The following is a 19,861-nucleotide window of genomic DNA, read 5'->3' as shown; positions in this document are numbered from 1 at the left end:
CCCCACCCCAATCTTCACATATACAACAACCATCCCTTATATGGTGAGCTAGGTTAATATTAATAGTTATAATACCAGAGCTGCATGTGTTTTGTGTACACTCCAATTCCTATGGAGTGTTTCTGTGTCACAAAGTGTGTTCATAGATGTTTATATATATGGCTATTGATGTAACTGTATATTATATATATATATATATATATATATATATATATATATATATATATATATATCTATATATCTATATGTGCAGACATCACTGACATGTATATATATATATATATATATATATATATATATATATATATATATGTCGTATTAATTTGTAACAGGAATGCATATGTAGACTGGAATGTGTTGGTTCACAAACTACAGTACATTACAATGTAATGTACATATGTACACAAAGTGACTGTCCCATTTGTGATCATTACAGTGGAATGCATATGGTATAAGGTGTAGTCTCAAGACCGTGAGACATGTATACACCTCAGATGGCTTAGTGGTAAGTCCCATAACTATAGTGTGCCTGGTCCAGGGTTAAACACCTGCGATGCTTTACAAATGTTTTTTACTCCAGAATAAGGCTCATTTAAGCAGTTGTAAGCATGTTTAAAAGTGTTTGTGTGACATTATAGCAGCAGTTAAACACAGTTAAACTTTGTAACATATAACCTGTGCGAGCAAATATGGCCACATCCGCTAACTACTCAGAATATATACATGTCAGTGAAGTAACATCTCACTATGTGTTGACATAACATTACATTCTCTGTTGACTGTACTCTCCAGCACACATGGGTTTATATTGGGTGTTTCGAATGTTTATTATACAGACGATTACTACCTATATATGCAAGCTGTGGTTAAGGTATACTTTTGAACATGATAAACATCCCTGCCTTTATCGGGATTGGGACCTGGAATGCACAGATACTATGCAGATGCTATAACCATTACACTGTTGACATTACCATTGCTTCCACCTATTTCCTATTTAGATGATTTCTATGTGTAAGCTAGGCTAAACAAAGGATGGAGTCCCCCAAACCCACTGAGCTTCACTTACTCTTGAAATAACAACATATAACAAATGTACTGTGAGACAATACATTACATTCCTAACTACATTAGGCATAGCCCCTCACTGACACACTTCAAGGGAAACCTTGTTGTGTGGATGGGTAACAGAATATACACCCCTGGGATCATGTGTCCCAGAACCATACAGCCAGGGGTTGGGGGAGCCTGTCCAGTTTAATAGCTGCGAGACCTGTTGGGGAAATTGAATGGTGTTGAATTGTCACATTAACATGCCCTCTTTAGATTACTAAGTGCCCCTATCACCCTCCACAACCCCAGTCGTCAACTGCTTCCAGCAGCTCTGCCTGGAATTGCTTCATTGGCTATGCTTGACAGAGGCTCAGTTACTTCATCAGTGGTGCAGAGAAAGCCAGCACACTGTAGCTATACTTCTAATTTCCCTTGGGCAGATAGATAGTAGGCTATCTGTGAACCTCTAAAGTGCAGGCCATCACAGCCGTAATATGTGAATAAACAGACCTTCCGATCACAATATACAGTGAGAAATCACCATGTAGTCAGGAAAGAGTTAAGTACAGCAAGAACATACAGAACACTGATACTTAGTCACTCCAAAAGTCTATCTTGGAAGCTAGAAGACTTGTATAAGTTTAAGGCTTTCTATTGCTTACCAGTAGGTTACCTACAGGAAAGATGAAAAACATGCACAATTGGGGAACATGCATGCAACAATACCATACCGGCCTATGCGTCAGCCTTATGCTTTGGAATACTGGCCAAGGCTGTTGGCGCCCCCATGGTGCCTTATTTAGGAGAGTCACAAAGGTGAATACCAGCTCCATAAACAGCACAATAGCAGAATCAATGAGGGTTATGCTACTCAACACCAGGTGTTGTGATCACAACATGCATGTATTCACAGCACTCCTTACGATAGACAACATCAACATATGTGCAGTAACTGAGATCTGTCTTAAGGCTCCTGAGAGCACACCAGCACTACCAGACTACAACCCATACCACACATTTCAGCCACAGAACATGGACTGACACAGACATGGAGGGGGTGTATCCATATTCATCAGGGATACCTACACCTCCAGGTTAGTGGGGCAGCATGATACCTCTGAGATCATCCATGTGCAGCTTACATCAGCCACAACTGCAATGTAAACTGTGGCCTGCTATGGATCACCCTCCATGACCCAGGATCACCACTCCACCTACCTGGAGACAGTGGAGGACATGACAGTCCTAACGCACACCCTGGCATTGGTCAGTGTCAACTACCATACCATTAACTGGGAAACCTACTCCACTACTCACTTCTAGGCCCAGCACTTCTTGGAATTTATCACCTCAGGTGGTAACCTCCCTAATGAGGGGTGGAAACATACTAGAAATGGTAATCCCCAACATGGGCAACAGGTGCACCACAGTGGAGGTTAACCGGTCACTGGTTAGATCTGACTATGAACTATTCACTGTTTCCACACCCAAGCATCTCCCCCACCCACGGATACCACAGTGTATACCTTTCCTACAGCTAAATTTACACTACTAGTGACAGGGGTGGGGGGTTTCACAGCCCCCATGCTAGGGGAAAACACTGCTGAAGATACAGACAGATTTACAAATGCAGTCTATAAGCACCTACACGGATGTATGGATTGTGCCATCACTGGTAAACTAAGACTCACTCCTCCTAGACAAGGACACCAGTCTGGTGGACCTCTGCAATAAACAGGCTATACTACAGAAGTAGGACAGTGTTCCAGACAAACAGCAAATCCCACGAAGGGCAGACATCCGTGACCACTATTAGTATGATATGTAGGTCCCTCATGACATCATCCAAGGCTAACATTAGCAGGAGAATATGCAAGGGTCCCTCATGACATCATCCAAGGCTAACATTAGCAGGAGAATATGCAAGGATTCAAAAGATAACCACAAAGCCTTCTTTGGCTATGTCAAGGATCTAAGTGGTGACACACAGATTTGCACTGCGCCAGCGAAATATAGCGCAAAATATGCTGACCCTACTGATATCGCCAACATTATTGCAGATACATTCAGTGCATACTTCACCCCCTAAAAGCCCACAACACTACTTGAAAGGTACAGTATCCCACACATCAGAGACACACAGGTGGAAATGGCCATCTCTAACAGCAGAACACAGTGTCAGTGGATGCAGATGTTGTCCTAGACTGCCTCTTGCAAACTGTACAAGACAACCTGACCTCCTACCTAATTAAGCTTTCCATCCTCAGCCTCTCCACAGGCTACATGCCCATACAATGGCATGAGGCAATGGTTATTCCACTCCATCAAGGTGGAATCACAACTGACCATGATAACTACCACCCCATAAGCCTGACTAGCCTGGTCTACAATGGTATGGATCGTATCCTCATGGCACTCATTAACAAAGACATTTGTAACCTCCGAACATGTGATCCAACCCAGGTCAGCTTGGTTGAGTGCAGTTCATCCCTACTGAACCTGTTTGACGTCTTACATACAGTCACCAAGACATTAGATGATGGGGGAGGTGGTTCACACATACTACCTGGACCTCGCCAAGGCTTTTGACACCATGCTCCACTCAGGTATTATTAATAAACACACAAGCCTGTACATACACCCATACATCACAGGTTGGGATGCCAACGGGCTTACACACAGAACCCACATGGTATGACTAGCGGTCTCCAGGTCCAACTCTTGACCAGTCATGACTGGTGTCCCACAGGACTCAGTCTTGGGAGCCCTACTGTTTGGCATATACTTCTCAGAGGTACAGGCAAACACAGGTGGACCACGGCAGACCATGTTTGGCAATGACTGCAAACTGGGAGCCATGAATGATAGTCCAACTGACACAGACATCCCTGAAGAGGCCTCACAGAGACCGTCACAGGGTGTCAACATCATGGTCTCCAGCCAAGTGCCACTAACTGCATGGTCATTCCATTGTGGAATACTAAGCACCCACATATTAACACATAAGTGGCAGCCACTTTAATACAGACAAGGTAATGGGGTATCTGGGGACTAAGGTAGGTAGTGATCTCCCCTTTGACAATCATGTCTCCACAGTAGTTAGAACATCCTTCTATGTAGGCCATCTGATTACTAAAGGATTCCCATCTAGACATAATGGGGTTATTGTGCCCCTTTACTCATCACTCATCAGTCCCATCATAGGGTATAAGAACCCATTTGGGATGTACCTCAGAAGACACTTCCAACAGCTGGGAGGTCCACAAATGTACCTCACCAAGGGGAATACTGGCCTCTAACATACGGCCTATGCAGCCAGACTGAATAAACTCCTGCTTTATTCAATGGCACCTCATTTACCCAGAGATAATCTCCACTGGCCAACACAGCCATGTCGAACTCAGGCTTAATGGATATGCTCCACCTATGGGAATCCATGTCACAGTGAGCCACACAATGTAGTGAGCTGAATCTTGCCACAACAATAACTGGAAGATGCTGGAGGGACAGATTCCTGTCACAGACACTCTCCATACTTTGGAACAACATCCCTAACTACATTATACAGAGCCCCTCACTAACACTCTGCAAGAGAAACCTTGAAGAGGGGATGGGGAACAGTAGATGCACCCCAGGGATCCCGCCATTGGTTCTGCTCCACAGAGGGACAGTTAATGAATCAATGGGGTGGCAAAAGCTGACACATTTTGGCTGGGCTTATGAATGGCCTCTGGCAGTTGGCCAAGTACCTTCCTATGAATCTATACATGCAGTATCAGCACATGCTGATAGCTTAATTTACTGTTCAGGTGTTGACTTACCTTATGCCAATGGCAATTGTGTGTGCAATAGTTGAGGGCTGCCAATGTTGGATGCACACAGTAGACTGCCTATACATAACAATTTACAGGTAGTCTTGTGTGTGTGCCATCCATTTTTACTGTGTGTGCAGGTGGAGAAAGGTGTCAGTCCCTAGGTGCCTACACTGTCAGTGTGTGTGCTATACGGTCCCTCTTTGCCAAGGCATGGGCATACTGGGCACACCTCCGTCTGCCTACTGGGGCTGGCTCAGGGTGTTCATGGTCTGAGTACCTTTGTGCCTGTGGGGCCCTTGGCAATGGTGGTGGGCTGTGAGGGCCTTCACCATTCTGTCCCTGCTGCAGCTGTTTCCACAGGACCATATTGTGTAGCATGGCACATACTATGAAGATGTGGGCACACATGCCTGGAGAGTACTGCAAGGCTCCACCAGATATGTCCAAACAACGGAACCATGATTTCAGCATCCCAAACACATGCTCTATGATGATTCTGGTTTGTATGTGTGCCTCATTATGGCGTTCCTGCATGGGTGTGTGTGCATTTCTGATGGGAGTCATCATCCACAGTTCCAGTGCATAGCCAGCATCCCCCACCAGGTGGCCATTTGGGATGTTCCCCCTGGCAAATAACTGATACAGCTGTGAGGCATGCCAGATGTGGGAGTCTTGATAGCTTCCAGGGCTGCCAGCACACACATCCATGATAATACCCTGGGCATTGCACACAACCTGGAAGTTGATGGAGGGGTATCCCTTGCGGTTTATGTAGCGCCTACCCTGCTCATTGGGTGGTGACTTGATGTGTATGTGCATGCAGTCTATTGCACCCAGTACCTCTGGGTATTCTGCCACATGGTGGAAGAGACGCATATTGCTGGCCAACTCCTCCTGCGTTTGGGGGAAGTATATGTGCTCATTGGCAAGTGGTAACATGGCATTCAGGAACTGGTGTAGTACCCTGGATGCTGATGCCTGTGAGATCCCCATGATATCCCCAGTTGGTCTTTGAAAGGTACCTGTAGCTAGTATTCTCAGGCTTACACATACCTTCGTATCCACTGGGATGGGTTCCCCTCTGTTTGTTCTGGCTCTGAGGCGTGGCTGGCACAGCTCTACAAGTTGCTGTAGGATGTCCCTGTCCACCCTGTAACACTCTACTATCTCCAGATTATGTAGCCCCTGGTACTTTACCCTGGGTCTGAACACTCTCCTCCTCCTCTGGTGCCTTAGGTGGTCATGTGCATCATCCTCCACACCACCTTCAGTCTCCAACACATGCTGGTGGATTTAAGCTATGGCAACTCCTAACATGTACATAGTAAAAGTTCCTCATCTGTATACACCACTGGTGCAGAGTGTATGGGAATACACAAATGTGTGTGAGGTGCTTTCACACTTTATACTATTGTGCTATGGATGCTGCTGATGTCAGTGGGTGTGTATGAGCTATTCCAGCTGCAGCGTGTCTTAATTATGGGTTTTGCAATGAGTACTGCAAGTGTGGGGCCTTTACTGTGGATATTTGCTTGCCTGCCTTAATTAATCTGTTGCCCTTTAATTCACTTTTAAACCTTGATCCCCCCCATTATCAGGCATGCATCCACCTGCCATCTTTCTTGTTTTGTACTTTCCCTACCCAGTCATGGCAAAATGTGCCTTGTAGCTGATATACTACAAATCAGCTTTGTTCTGCTTTGACACTTTACTGTTTTCTTTGCAGTACAGCTCCTACCCTTTCCTGTTCTGCAGGTAGCTGCTTGCAGCCTTGTTAGCTGTTGTCTATGGCCCACTGTAGGCTCCTAGGTTAATTAGTCATTTGTACTCCAATTTCACTGCTGCAGCATTTCCTTATTCTTTCCTATATCCTTCCTGCTTCAGTTGCAGTGCGTGCCACGCAAACCCGTTTACCGGGTTTATGCACGTTTTCATCTCCGTTCACATGCATACTCGGTTACCTTGTGTACTCGCAGCTAAGCATAGTTATGGCCAGTTCAACACACCCCTATCCTGCAGCTTTGCCTAGCTAGGGGCAAACTGGTTTAGCAATGCTCTAATGTGCTTACAGCAATGGCAACACTCCCCTCTCTTGATGTCATCTTTATCTCAAGAGCACACCTCGGTGTTATAATGCTACACTGTGAGGTGCATCCTTACACCAGCGGGGGATTCTGTGATTCACTATTACTCCTCTCATTTGCATGGCATTGCCTACTAATTCCTAGCTACTGAACATAACACTGTCACTGCCCCTTAACAACCCTTGCGCCATAGAATGGTGTAGCATGCCTGCTATTGACTATTATGGGGAAATCGTGATATGTGTTTCATTGCAGTTTTATTCTATATTTTTATATTTTCCTTGCGATCCCCTTTGCGCACCACTGCCCTGCGCTTCCACGTCGCAATAGTGCGACTATATATATATTAAATGTTAATTTTATATTTTGTATATTTTTTTTATGCCAATGGCTATATATTTAGCCATTGGCATATATTAACAATATAATACATGTGTTTGCTCGGCTGTCATGGCTCCGATTTTATGTTTGCAAAAATGTAAACCGTTTTCTACGGTTTACATTTCTGCATGCTTACACTACACCTGCATCACTTCCTGGATCACTGCATACCGTCATTTCCATGCTACACTGCTGCACATGGGGTAATTAGCGTACAGGGCCGGGGAGTTGTGTGAGCGTAGCATACGCAGGTAGTGCGTGTGGAAACAGCTCATACCTGAATCGCTCGGTAGCCATATTTGTTGTTAGAATGCCGACGCTATGCCTGCACCTGGCGCAAGCTTTATTAATCCCAGGGATGGTCTCTGGAAACATTTTGGAATCATAGAGGATAATTAGTTGATACAGAATTGGTGGAAAGAGTTGGACAGCTGGTGACGGGAATACAGAATACAGACATAAATTAGTGCATGTTTCATTTCTGCTCATATTTCTGTTGTGTTACTGTTTGCTTTATTAGCATAATTAGTCAGGCAAGATCTGAACAAGACATTCTTCACAAAAAGAAGCAGGCATATTAATACAGCAACAAGATAATGGTGTGTTAAGGAAAGGTATAGCAAACATTTACAGCCACAGGAATCATACAAAACATTGAAAAACATTTTTTTCTAAGAATTCGAACCTTTAGAGCATTACAGGAGAAAAAAATACCTGAGTATTATCCAAGAACACCATGCAGGAAGTCATACTTCAGAATGTTGACATATGACAGCAGATTTCAGAAAACGAGAATATTGTATTTATCTTCATTACCCTCTTGACAACTGCAGTCTGCACATTCAGTGTTTCAGCTTGTGAAAAGTATATTAAACTGAATAAACATAGCCAAGCACAGCAGTGTGAAGAGCTCCAGAGTAACGTGGTGAATGCAAAGCTCACAAGACAGTGCTATAAGCTGTGTACTTCCATTTATCTTTAGCTGCAGTTAGTGCCCAGCGCCAGACATTGCACAAAGGCAGGGGTAGAAGAATAACGACACAGAAGGGAGAAGATACACTGTGTAAGATGGAGGCAGGGACAAACTAGCTTATGCAAGAAGAAGGACAATGGTGGCTCACAACAATATGTAGCCAACAGTTACACACAAAATAGTGTACCAAAAACAGTTAGTAATACTTGGCTAATGCCTGGATTAGAACCCTTGAAAGTAGTTCAAAATCTAACTGTGTATATATATATATATATATATATATATATATATATATATCTATATATCTATATATATATATATATATATATATATATATATATATAGGTCTACCTGAAAACGCCGAAAGTACACAACGCAGACAAAAAGAACACTGACACCGAAAGATCGATAATGGAGATGATCGAAAGTTGAGAATCCTGACGCTGAGAACACTGACATGTTAAGGTAAGTGTGTGATAGGGACGGATGTTAGGGTCAGAGTGTGGGTAAGGTAAGTGTGTGATAGTGACGGATGTTAGGGTAGGGTGCGGGTCAGGTAAGTGTGCGATAGTGATGGACTTTAGGTTTAGGGTCGGGTTAAGTGAGTTAGGGTTAGGGTGTGAGTAAGGTAAGTGTGCAGTAGTGACGGACTTGAGGGTTAGGGGCGGATTAAGTGAGTTAGGGTTAGGGTGCAGGTAAGGTAAGTGTGCGATAGTGATAGATTTAAGGGTTGGGGTGGATTAAGTGAGTTAGGGTTAGGGTGAGGGTAAGGTAAGTGTGCGATAGTGATGGACCTTAGGGTTAGGGTTTGGGTTAAGGTTAGTGCATAGATAGTTGTGTATGCAAGGTTTAGTGTAGGTTTGTAAGGTTTTTGGTGTGCTTGTGTTGTGTGTGTGTTTTCCGAGAAAGGTATTTATTTTGTTGATTGTCGGGATTGTGGTTTGTTGGGCATGTGAAGTTTTGGCGTGTCGGTGTTATCAGGTAGACCCATCCATATATATCTATCTATCTATCTAGATATATATATATATATATATATATATATATATATATATATATATATATATATATATATATATATATATATAAATATATATATATATATATATATATATATATATATATATATATATATATATATATACACACACACACACAAACACACACATACATATATATATATATATATATATATATATATATATATATGAGCATTAGCTCATCACACCACAAGGAATTACTACTTTGTCCCCATTTAAATAACACAGTTCATAGGTTCATAGGTTGATACTAGGCTATCTGCCCTAAGGCATTTATAAGCCTAGCCAGAGTGTGTTTGGCTTTCGCCACCCTTTTAGATTAGTTGACTATGCCTCTATATAGTAGGTCACAGAAGGTAGCCCTTTTAAGGTTAGTTTACTGTACCTCTGTCAAGAAGGGACACAGAAGAGATCCCAGGGGTAAACCTACGATCTCCCATACACTCGTCAAGATTTCTCTTGAAGAGGGTCAGCGAGGGGCTCTGCCTAACATGGATTGGGATTTTGTTCCAGATTGAGCGGAGCCTCTGGGATATGAATCTGTCCCTCTAGCATGTCCTATTTATTTCTGTGCTGAGGTTCAAGTCCCTGGAGCGTGTAGCTCTAAGGGATTTAGATTTCCTGAGGTGAAGCATGTCCATTAATTCTGGGTTGGACATGGCTTTATATGTCAGACACAGATCGCCTCTGAGTAGGCGGTATGCAACTGAGTAGAGCTGGAGTTTCTTTAGCCGAGCTGCATAGGGCATCTGTTTGGGCCCCTTGATCCTCTTGGTGAGGTACGTTTGGGGTCTTTTCAGTTGCTGCAGGTGACGGGTAAGGTACATCCCAAATGGGGCATTGTATTCTATTATGGGCCTAATGAGTGATGAGTAGAGGGGCACGATGACCTCCTTTGATCTAGATGTGAATCCTTTCATGATAAGGTGGGCTATGTAGAAGGTCTTTCTAACCACTTTGGCAACGTGATTGTCAAAGGAGAGATTGCTATCTACTTGGGTCCCCAAGTCCCTAATTACTTCTTCAGTACTTAATGGATTACCACCTATGTGGTAATTTGTGGGCAGTTTGTTTTTCCCAAACGGGATGACTATGCACCTTTTGGCATTTAGCTTTAGGCCATGGCTCTGGCACCAGTTATCTGTCTCTGTGAGACCCTTTTGGAGGATGCTTGTGTCAGCTGGAGAGTCGATTATGGCACCCAGTTTGCAGTCATCTGTGAACTTGGTCAGCCATAGTCCACCTGTGTTTGCCTGTACCTCTGAGAAATATATACCGAACAAGAGAGGTCCCAGGACTGAGCCTTGTGGGACGCCACTTGTAACTGGTTTAGAGTCTGACATGGCACCTGCTATTCTGACCATGTGGGTTCTATCCCTGAGCCAGTTTGCAGCCCATCTTGTGACATAGGGGTTGATATTTAACCTGGAGAGCTTATTTATGATGCCTGAGTGGGGTATTGTGTTGAACGCTTTTGAGAGGTCCAGGTAGGCTGTGTGGACTACCTTCCCTTCATCTATGGCTTTGGTAACTGTTTCAAAGAAGTTGACCAGGTTCAAGAGGCAAGATCTGCCCTTAACAAAGCCAAATTGGGTAGGATCCAGTGTCTGGAGGTTCCCAATGTCTTTGTTTATGATTTCCATGATGATATGCTCCATAGCTTTGCAGACCAGGCTAGTCAGACTTATAGAGCGATAGTTTCCGGGGTCTGTTGTGGCACCACCTTTGTGGAGTGGGACCACTGTTGCTGTACGCCATTCCTTGGGTACATATCCTGTAGTAAGGCTGAGATTGAACAGTGACTTTATATGAGGGTTTAGTTCTTCTTGGAGCTCGTGTAAGACGTAGCCCGGGACACCGTCTGGTCCCATTGATGCTGTGTTTTTTGCTTTGGAGAGGGCAGCTCCCACCTGTGCATCTGTGATCTCAGGAAGGCTACACTCTGTTGGGATAGACATTTGCTCTTTTGGGGGGGGGGAGAAGTTTGCACTGAACCTTTCTGCCAGGATGTTGGCAATGTCTGTGGGTTCAGTGTATTTTTTGTCATTTTGCACTAACTCAGAGCATATCTGGGAGTTGCCTCCCAGGTTTCTGACATAACTAAAGAAGGCCTTGTGATTATCTTTAGTGTCTTGTGCAATCTTTCTTTCGAAGCTGGCCTTAGATAATTTTATGAGGGATCGTAGTTTCTTGCTAGTACTGATCAGAGACGCCTTCCCTTTTTGGGATTTTGCTCTATCATGTAGTAGCTTTCTCCTTCTGTTGTATAGCTTATTTATGGCCGGGGTCCACCAGACAGGTCTCCTGCCTTTGGAGGAGTGAGTCTTGGTTTTATTTGGGATAGCATACTCCATTCATTCCTGTAGGTGTCCATAGAATGCTTTTGTAAAGGATTCTGCATTTTGGGCCATATTTTCCACTGGCCCGGAGGCTTTGAAGGATTCCACCTCGGTTTTGAGAAGTGTGAAGTTTGCTTTTGAGAAGTTCTTCACTGTGGTTTCTTTGGCTAGGGGTGGGGACAGAATATGGATGTCCAGTGGGATTAGTTTATGGTCTGATCTTACCAATGAGGGGTATACCTCTGGTGTGGAACATAGAGACCCCATGTTGGTGATAACCAGATCCAATATGTTTTCCCCTCTTGTGGGAGTGGTGACCAGTTGTTCCATAGCATTTGAGTTTATAAATTCTAGGAACCATTGGGCGAGGGTGCTTGGGCTTCAGTAGTTTTCCCAATCAATGTTTGGGTAGTTGAAGTCACCCACTATAATGGTGTTTGGAGAGACCTTCATATTCTCCAGTGTTCTCAGGAAAGCCGAGTGAGGTTCCTGTGTTTGGGAGGGTGGTCTGTAGCAGGCTACAAACTGAAAGGCAGTTTTGCCCACTGTTAGTTGCACATGGATGGTCTCCGATGCTTCGTGCAGTTCCAACTAACCCGTTGGTGTGGGTATCTTTGATAAATATGGATACTCCCCCTCCTTTTGTGGTTTGGTCCGAGTTTTGGGGCCGGAAAGCATGGTATGAAGTATAACCTGTTAGTGCTGGGGTGCTCTTGGGAGCCTTGAACCAGGTTTCTGTTACTGCACAGATATCGATATTCTCCATACTGAGGAGAGTCTCGAGTGCATGCATCTTGAGGTTTAGACTTCTGGCATTGAGCAGCATTACCCTTAGTTTTTTTTTCTTTGTATTGTCTATGGAGGTGGGTTTGTCTTTTGAGCCTTGCCTAAAAAAGGCACTATGTGGGAGGCAAGAGCCTTTGCCAGTATTCGAAAACCCAGGGGTGACAGGTGCAAGCCGTCCCTAGCGAAGCAAAGTGGCTTGTCGAGCATGTCATCCCAGGCTGACAGACACTGGATCCCCTTTGAATGACACCAAAACTTTAGCCAATTGTTAAAATTGATCATTTTGTCTTTATACTGTGGCATCATTCTTGGTGAGGGTAAGATGCTACTCAAGGTCAGGGTCATACCGGCCTGGGCTACATGATCAAAGAGCTCCTCTGTGTCTTTTTTCATGTAGTCCAGGGAGGTACATCTCAGGTCATTCACACCAGCATGGACAATGATGGAGTCATATTTGTACTTGCTTTGGAGTGACCTGAGTGCTTGTGTCATGTGGCGGATCCTGGCACCTGACAGGCAGCTTACAGTAACCTTCTCCTTGTTCAGCCTGGTGAGTGGGATGTCAGTGTGTCTGACAACAGAGTCATCTATTACAAGTGTATTAGGTGTGTTGTTTAGCCTTAAGGGCTGTGACTGTGTGGCACACTGCCTTTGTGAGCTATGTGCTATGTGGGTATTGTTTTGTGGTAGGGGTTGCTTGGATGTCTGCTTTGGAGGTCTCTGCTGCTTAGGCAGATTTTTATTTAGAGCCTCCGTGTATGTTTTTTTGTGTTTATGTGTTTAGTTTGCTGATGCAATAGGTCTATGTGAGACTGGATTTGTGGTGTGTGTGGTTTCCTTCTCCTCCTGACAGGCTGTGCCAGTACTGGATTGAGAGAGCTTAGCCTCCAGTTTGGCTATATAGTTGCATCTCTCACATATATTTGAGCTTGTTGGGAGGAGGAGAGGGTGGTCTGCATACATAAGGCAGTTGTAACATTGCCTCAAGATTCCCAGATTCACCAGCTGGACTGGAGAGTAAACCCAAAACTGACCTTTGGACATGCCTGAATAATATAGGGAACTACTTATTGACTGATTAGAAAGAACCAATAGGGAGCAAGTGCTTAAAAGGAGTATAAGAGGATGTAGTGCTTAAGTTTATTAGTGTTTACCTATGAGATTACTTGGACGAGCAAGTGCAGGGCTTTAGAATGAAAATAGTGTGCTTATTTTGAGATGTAGAGCAGTTCTAAGGGAAAAAGTGAAGAGCAGACTTTGTGGAGCCGGGAATACTTTAAACCTGTTTAAGCGGCGCTGCCCGACGCTGCTCTATGCGCAAGACCACGCTAAAAGAGGGTTGCAGGCTTTTAAGAGATAGAGATCAAGGAGTTTAGAATTGACCCAAAATGGCCAATAAAACTACAGCTTTTAGGCAGTAACCACTCCTACAAGGACAGGCAGGCTGTTCAGCGTTAACCACTGCCACTGGTGAACACAGAGACTTCCCTTTAGTCCAAGCAAGCACTGGCCTCCAAGAAACTTACAAACAGTTCAGAACAGCAAATCTGTAACTGAACTTTCTTAAATTTCAGAAAGTGGGAAAAAAGCAAGATTGTTTTGTTTTTTTTCTTTTTTGTTTTAGTTTAAAGGTAGCAGAGATACACAAGTAGCAAAATAATCACAATAGTGCAATAAATGACCCCACACTTGAGTGCTGGGTCAAAGTCAGGTAAAATGCAGTTTTTAGAGAAAAAAAACGATTTTAAATTATGTGCAACACAGGAAATGCAGTAAACAGGCTCTAGATGTGTTCTAAATACTGTTTCTAATACAGATATAAACTTTAGCACGCTGGAAAATGCCGAAAAGTAGGCAGCAAAGCGGTAATTCTTAACAAAAAAGCAGAAGAAAATACTTAAAATCTCAAAAGTGGCTCCTTTCTTCTCTCAGCGTTTTCTCCCCTTGGTAGGTGCTTCAGCAACAACTAACAAGCCCGGAAAGATGCCAAAACCACGAGGCAGCAGGGTTTTAAGAGACAGAGATCAAGGAGTTTAGCATTGACCCAAAATGGCCAATAAAACTACAGCTTCTAGGCAGTAACCACTCCTACAGGGACAGGCAGGGTGTTCAGTGTTAACCACTGCCACTGGTGAACACAGAGACTTCCCTTTAGTCCAAGCAAGCACTGGCCTCCAAGAAACTTGCAAACAGTTCAGAACAGCAAATCTGTAACTGAACTTTCTCAAATTTCAGAAAGTGGGAAAAAGGCAAGATTTTTTTTTCTTTTTTGTTTTAGTTTAAAGGTAGCAGAGATACACAAGTAGCAAAATAATCACAACAGTATGTCCCATCCATTTGGAAAACTGCACACATACTACCCCTACATAAAGGCGGTAATTCAAATGAAGTATCAAACTATAGACCAATTACTATTCTCCCCCCACTCCCTAAGCGACTAGAGTGATGAGTACATTCCCAGCTTCTACAGTATCTCACCACTAACAGTCTACTTGCTATATCTCAACACAGTTTTAGGCCCCATCATCGCACCACAACTGCCCTTTTCAGTTTTACAAACACCATCAACAAACTTAGAAATGAAGGGAATTTAGTGTCATCAGTCTTCCTAGATATGTCCAAGGCCTTTGATACTGTTTTCCACCATAAGCTCCTGAATGTACTATCCATCCTTAACCTTAGTCCATCCACTTTTACGTGGTTCCAAAGTTACCTAACGGCCACCAACAAGCAGATAAATGGTAACATAACCTATCTCCCCTACTCCACTCCCATTAGGTATCCCACAAGGTTCCATACTTGGACCTCTACTCTTCAGTATATCCACCAATGACCAAAACACTGCCACCTCCAAAGCCTCCGTAATCCGATATGCAGATGATAAAACATTTATATGTGCAGCAGCAACCATACAACAGCTCTAAGATGTAACACAAAAGTCCTTTAGTGAAACAGAAGCCTGGATAGCTAATGCACAGCTAATACTGAACCCCAATAAAACCAAACTCATGATATTTCACCCCACTTGACCCTCAAGCCCTCCACCCACCTTTCATATCACCTCCAGTAACAATACAGTCATCAAAGCCTGACAAACTGGGGGGAACAAAGGCTGAAAAATAGGGGTAGATTGTAAATTTTGTTCTTACAAACTTAGAAAGTTGCTAAAGTGACAGGACTTGCTTTAGCATACATTTTCTGAAGGATTTGAAGTCTGAAACTCAAATGTTTGTCATTATTTAGTGACATCAGTCCTCATCCCAGTGATTTGTCAGAAAACAACACATTTTATGAGGAACAGGCCAAAAATATGAGGCAAAAATCTGGACATTCTGTAAAAATCTGGACAGTTGAGATGCATAAATGCCTGATATATCTAGAATCAGAGATAAGTGTGTTAGACAACACAGTAACAGAAAGATAGAGGAGGAATTTTCTTTGGGGGGGGATTCAACTGGTTAGTTGATTTTTATATGAGACCATTCTTAATCTGCACATGTAAAGGGGATTTCTCTGTTTCTTGTTTCATTTGCATTATGATACATATCGTCCTTCTTTCCTTTCCCTTCCTTACATACAGGGACATCTGGATTGCAGTCTGCAAGACAACCTGCACATGGTAAGCACACATATAAGGTAGATTTAGGTCTAATGGAGAGTAATATTTATATCACTTTAGCATGTATTATAGTTTAACATACCTTTCATATAACAAAAAGTTTTTATCAATGTAATTCCCTATTTCTCTTTGTTGTGTGTATTGCTTCTTATCATAAGTGATCCTGACAGTGGCACTGTGGAACTACTACCACCTGATGTCAGAGTATTGGTAGCCACTGATGATGATGGTGGTGATGAAGAGGTACAGTCTGGGAGTGCAAAGGGTCAGTCTGACACTGAGGTTGTGGATCCCAAATCCCTTGCCTATATTTTTTACACAGTCAGTATGCCTACACATAGCCATGACGCAGATACCTCTGATATAGGACAAGTTGAGGATGACACAGTTGATCAGGATAGCATGGTCATTACAGTTGCATAGCTGGATGATTTTCCCTGTAGACATTGTGAGGGAAAGGTGCCACCCAAAAGGATTGGTAGAGGGTCTCAGAGGATGCCTGTTGTCCACCCTCCTCCTGATACTAGTAAGTCATGAGGTGTCATCAGACATATGTGTAGGGCTGTGATATCCCTTTTCTGGGCTAGTAATTAAGGAGCCTCAATCCTCACTATTGACATCAGTGAGGGATGTTTACTAGGGATAAAAATAGATATACAGTATTTCCAGATGCAGCTGTCTGCATCATGCAACATTTCCCTTAAGAGCACACAGGGAACACACTCCCATCCTGGGGCTGGGTGCACCTCTCTCTCTCTCAGCAGGCTCCAAATAAGACTCCACACTGACCATAGCTGTAGAGTTGAGTCCCCAGCTGAGTTTTCCAAGCCAAGTTCTCCACCACCCTCTCTGTGAAACTAGTGCTCTGTGTCCCTCCCCTAGGTAGCTGGTATACACACTCTTTGAGATTTGATTTTCACACACACACACACACACACACACACACACACACACACACACACACACACACACACACACACACACACACACACACACCTGGGAAAGGTTGTCACAGATTTACCAGCTATGCCTCTTCTGCCCAGAGTATAAGATAGATACTGCCACCAGAGCACCCCAAAGCCAGCTACTGTAAGGATCTTACAAGGCTACTCAATTGTATTGAGCAAAATTAATACTGATACAAATGTTAGTGTCTGACCAATGCAGCAAGACTTTCAGAAGTGGCCACAGTGTCACCAAATGAATATAAGTGCTCTCAAAGGTTAAACTATTCTCTAAAAGACCAGCCACAATGAAAAGTTTAAATATATTTAATAATAAATAATAAAAGAACATGAAAATACTAAATATATATTTTCAATAAACACCATAATTTCAATCACAGAAATATTAAAAATAACACAAATGGATAGATTCACATGGATACAGTAAAACAGTACTTAACTAATCTCAGTATATTTTCCCGACTGATCTAAGAAATTACTATTCCCTGATTACTTACTAAAGCAAGGCAAGATTAAGTGGGTGAGTGATCCTCCTTTGTCCGGTTTCAAAAACAGACTGCCCTGAGATTTCTGTCTCATCTAGTATTAAAACATTATTTCAGTGCTAGGTTACAAAATTACATCACATGCATCTGTTCACTTGACTTCTGGTCCCAACACTATCCTCTTTAATAGAAACTGGGCCAGAATCTTGCACATATGTGTTACCATGCACCAACACAGAGCTTTGCTAAGACATGTTATAGCATCTGGAAGCTATAAAACCATTTCAAAAACTTCCACCCTTCCAGTGTAGCAATTAGTTAATCTTTAAGGACAATATAGTAGGATTCCTAGTCCTAGTTTTCACAGACATGTTGTCTCTGGCTGCAAACAGAACTGTAAGATATAATCTTTATGTCCTAATTCAGGTAATTCAATTTCAGACTATTTTTCAAAGTTAGCTGGACTGTGATTAACCTTTTCTCTTCCAGTAACCTCTGTCATCATATATTAATTTCAGCAGTTACAATACAGTCTGACATACAGGTATATTTCTTTTCTGTCCAGCAGGACCCAGTGGGGGTGCATTTTTTAATATAAGCAGCTTTATAAATACATAGGATCATAGGATCATAGGAAGTTACTAGGCTAATGGCCCTGGGGCCCTTACAAGCCTAGCCAAGTTCTACCCTTATTTCCACAATCAGCACCTATTGCCCCTGTCCAAGAGGAACACAGGTGGAATTCCCAGGGTAAATTTACAGTTACCCATCCAATCATCCATATTGTGTTTAAAGAGAGCAAATGACGTGCTCTGTTTGACATGAAGTGGGAGTCTGTTCCAAAGGTGTGGTAACCTCTGGGAATTAAATGTGTCCCTCAAGCAGATTCTAGTAATGTCACATACCAGGTTAAGAGATGCAGCATTTCCAATAAAGCAAGGTCAGAGATTGTCTTGTATGCAAGCCAGTGATCACCTCTAAGTAGTCTGTATGAAACAGAATAAAGTGACAGTGATTTCAGATGATCCACATAGGACAGATGCTGAAGACCTAGAATTTTCCTTGTGAGAACCTTTGTGATCTCTCCAGTGTCTGCAGGTGCTTGGAAAGTTACATACCAAAAGGTACACTGTACCACTGTACTGTAATTGGCCTGATGAGGGAAAAGTACAGGGAGGTTATAACTTCTTTTTTTTTTCTGGAGGCAATGCTCTTACTTATGAGATGAGCAATATAGAATGCCCTTCTTACCACTGTGGAGACATGGTTGTCAAATGTGAGGTTGCTGTCAACCTGTGTGCCCGGATCTCTTACCATTGAGTGCATACTTAAGGTGTTGCTATTGATGTGGTAGTTAGCAGGAACATTGCCCTTACCAAAAGGGATGATAATGCATTTTTTTTGCATAGAGTTTAAGGCATCAATCATTTGTTTGCATAAGACCCTCTTGTAGGATGTTGACATCATTTGGAGATTCTATGACCACTCCCAGTTTGCAGTCGTCAGCAAACTTTGTCAACCACAGACCTTTAGTTTTTGCTTGTATTTCAGAGAAATAGATTCCAAACAGTAGAGTTCCCAGGACAGATCCCTGTGGAAGATCACTGGTTACAGGTTTGCTGTTGGAGGTGGAGTCCCCTATTTTGACTACATGGGTTTGGGTTCTATCAGTGAGCCAGTTAGTGATCCATCTAATGATATAAGAGCTGATACCTAGCTGGGTGAGTTTATTAATGATGCCTGAGTGGGGGATAGTGTCAAATACTTTGGAAAAATTTAGGTAGGCTGTATGCACAGATTTCCCTCATCCAGGGCCTTGGTGACTGTATCGAAGAAGTCCACCAGGTTTAACAAGCATGATCTCCCTTTGACAAATCCAAACTGAGTAGGGTCAGTTGTTTGGAGAGTACCTATATCTTTGTTGATAAGGTCCATGATGTTTGTTCCATGGCCTTGCAGATAAGGCTAGTCAGGCTAATAGCTCTATAGTTTCCAGGGTCAGTGAAAGCACCACCTTTGTGCAAAGGAATAATGGCGGCATTTTCCATTCATCAGGGATGAAGCCAGTGCCTAGACTATGATTGAAAAGAGTACCCAATGATGTTGCTAATTCTTGTTGGAGCCCATGTAGGATGCAGCATAGGATGTTATCAAGTCCCATAGATTCTGTGTTCTTGGCCTTAGAGAGGGTGTTAACAACCTGCTCTTTAAATATACAAGGTAGGGGACAGGTGACAGGGATGTCAAAGGGTACGTGGGGCAGGGACCAGGAATTGAAGATTTCACAGAACCTGTCATCTAACAGATTAGCTATGTCCACA

This window comes from Protopterus annectens, chromosome 2.part0 (genome assembly GCF_019279795.1).
Source record: "Protopterus annectens isolate FY-2018-M chromosome 2.part0, PAN1.0, whole genome shotgun sequence".
Lineage (NCBI taxonomy): Eukaryota > Metazoa > Chordata > Ceratodontiformes > Protopteridae > Protopterus > Protopterus annectens.
Note: the sequence above shows the minus strand (reverse complement) of the source record.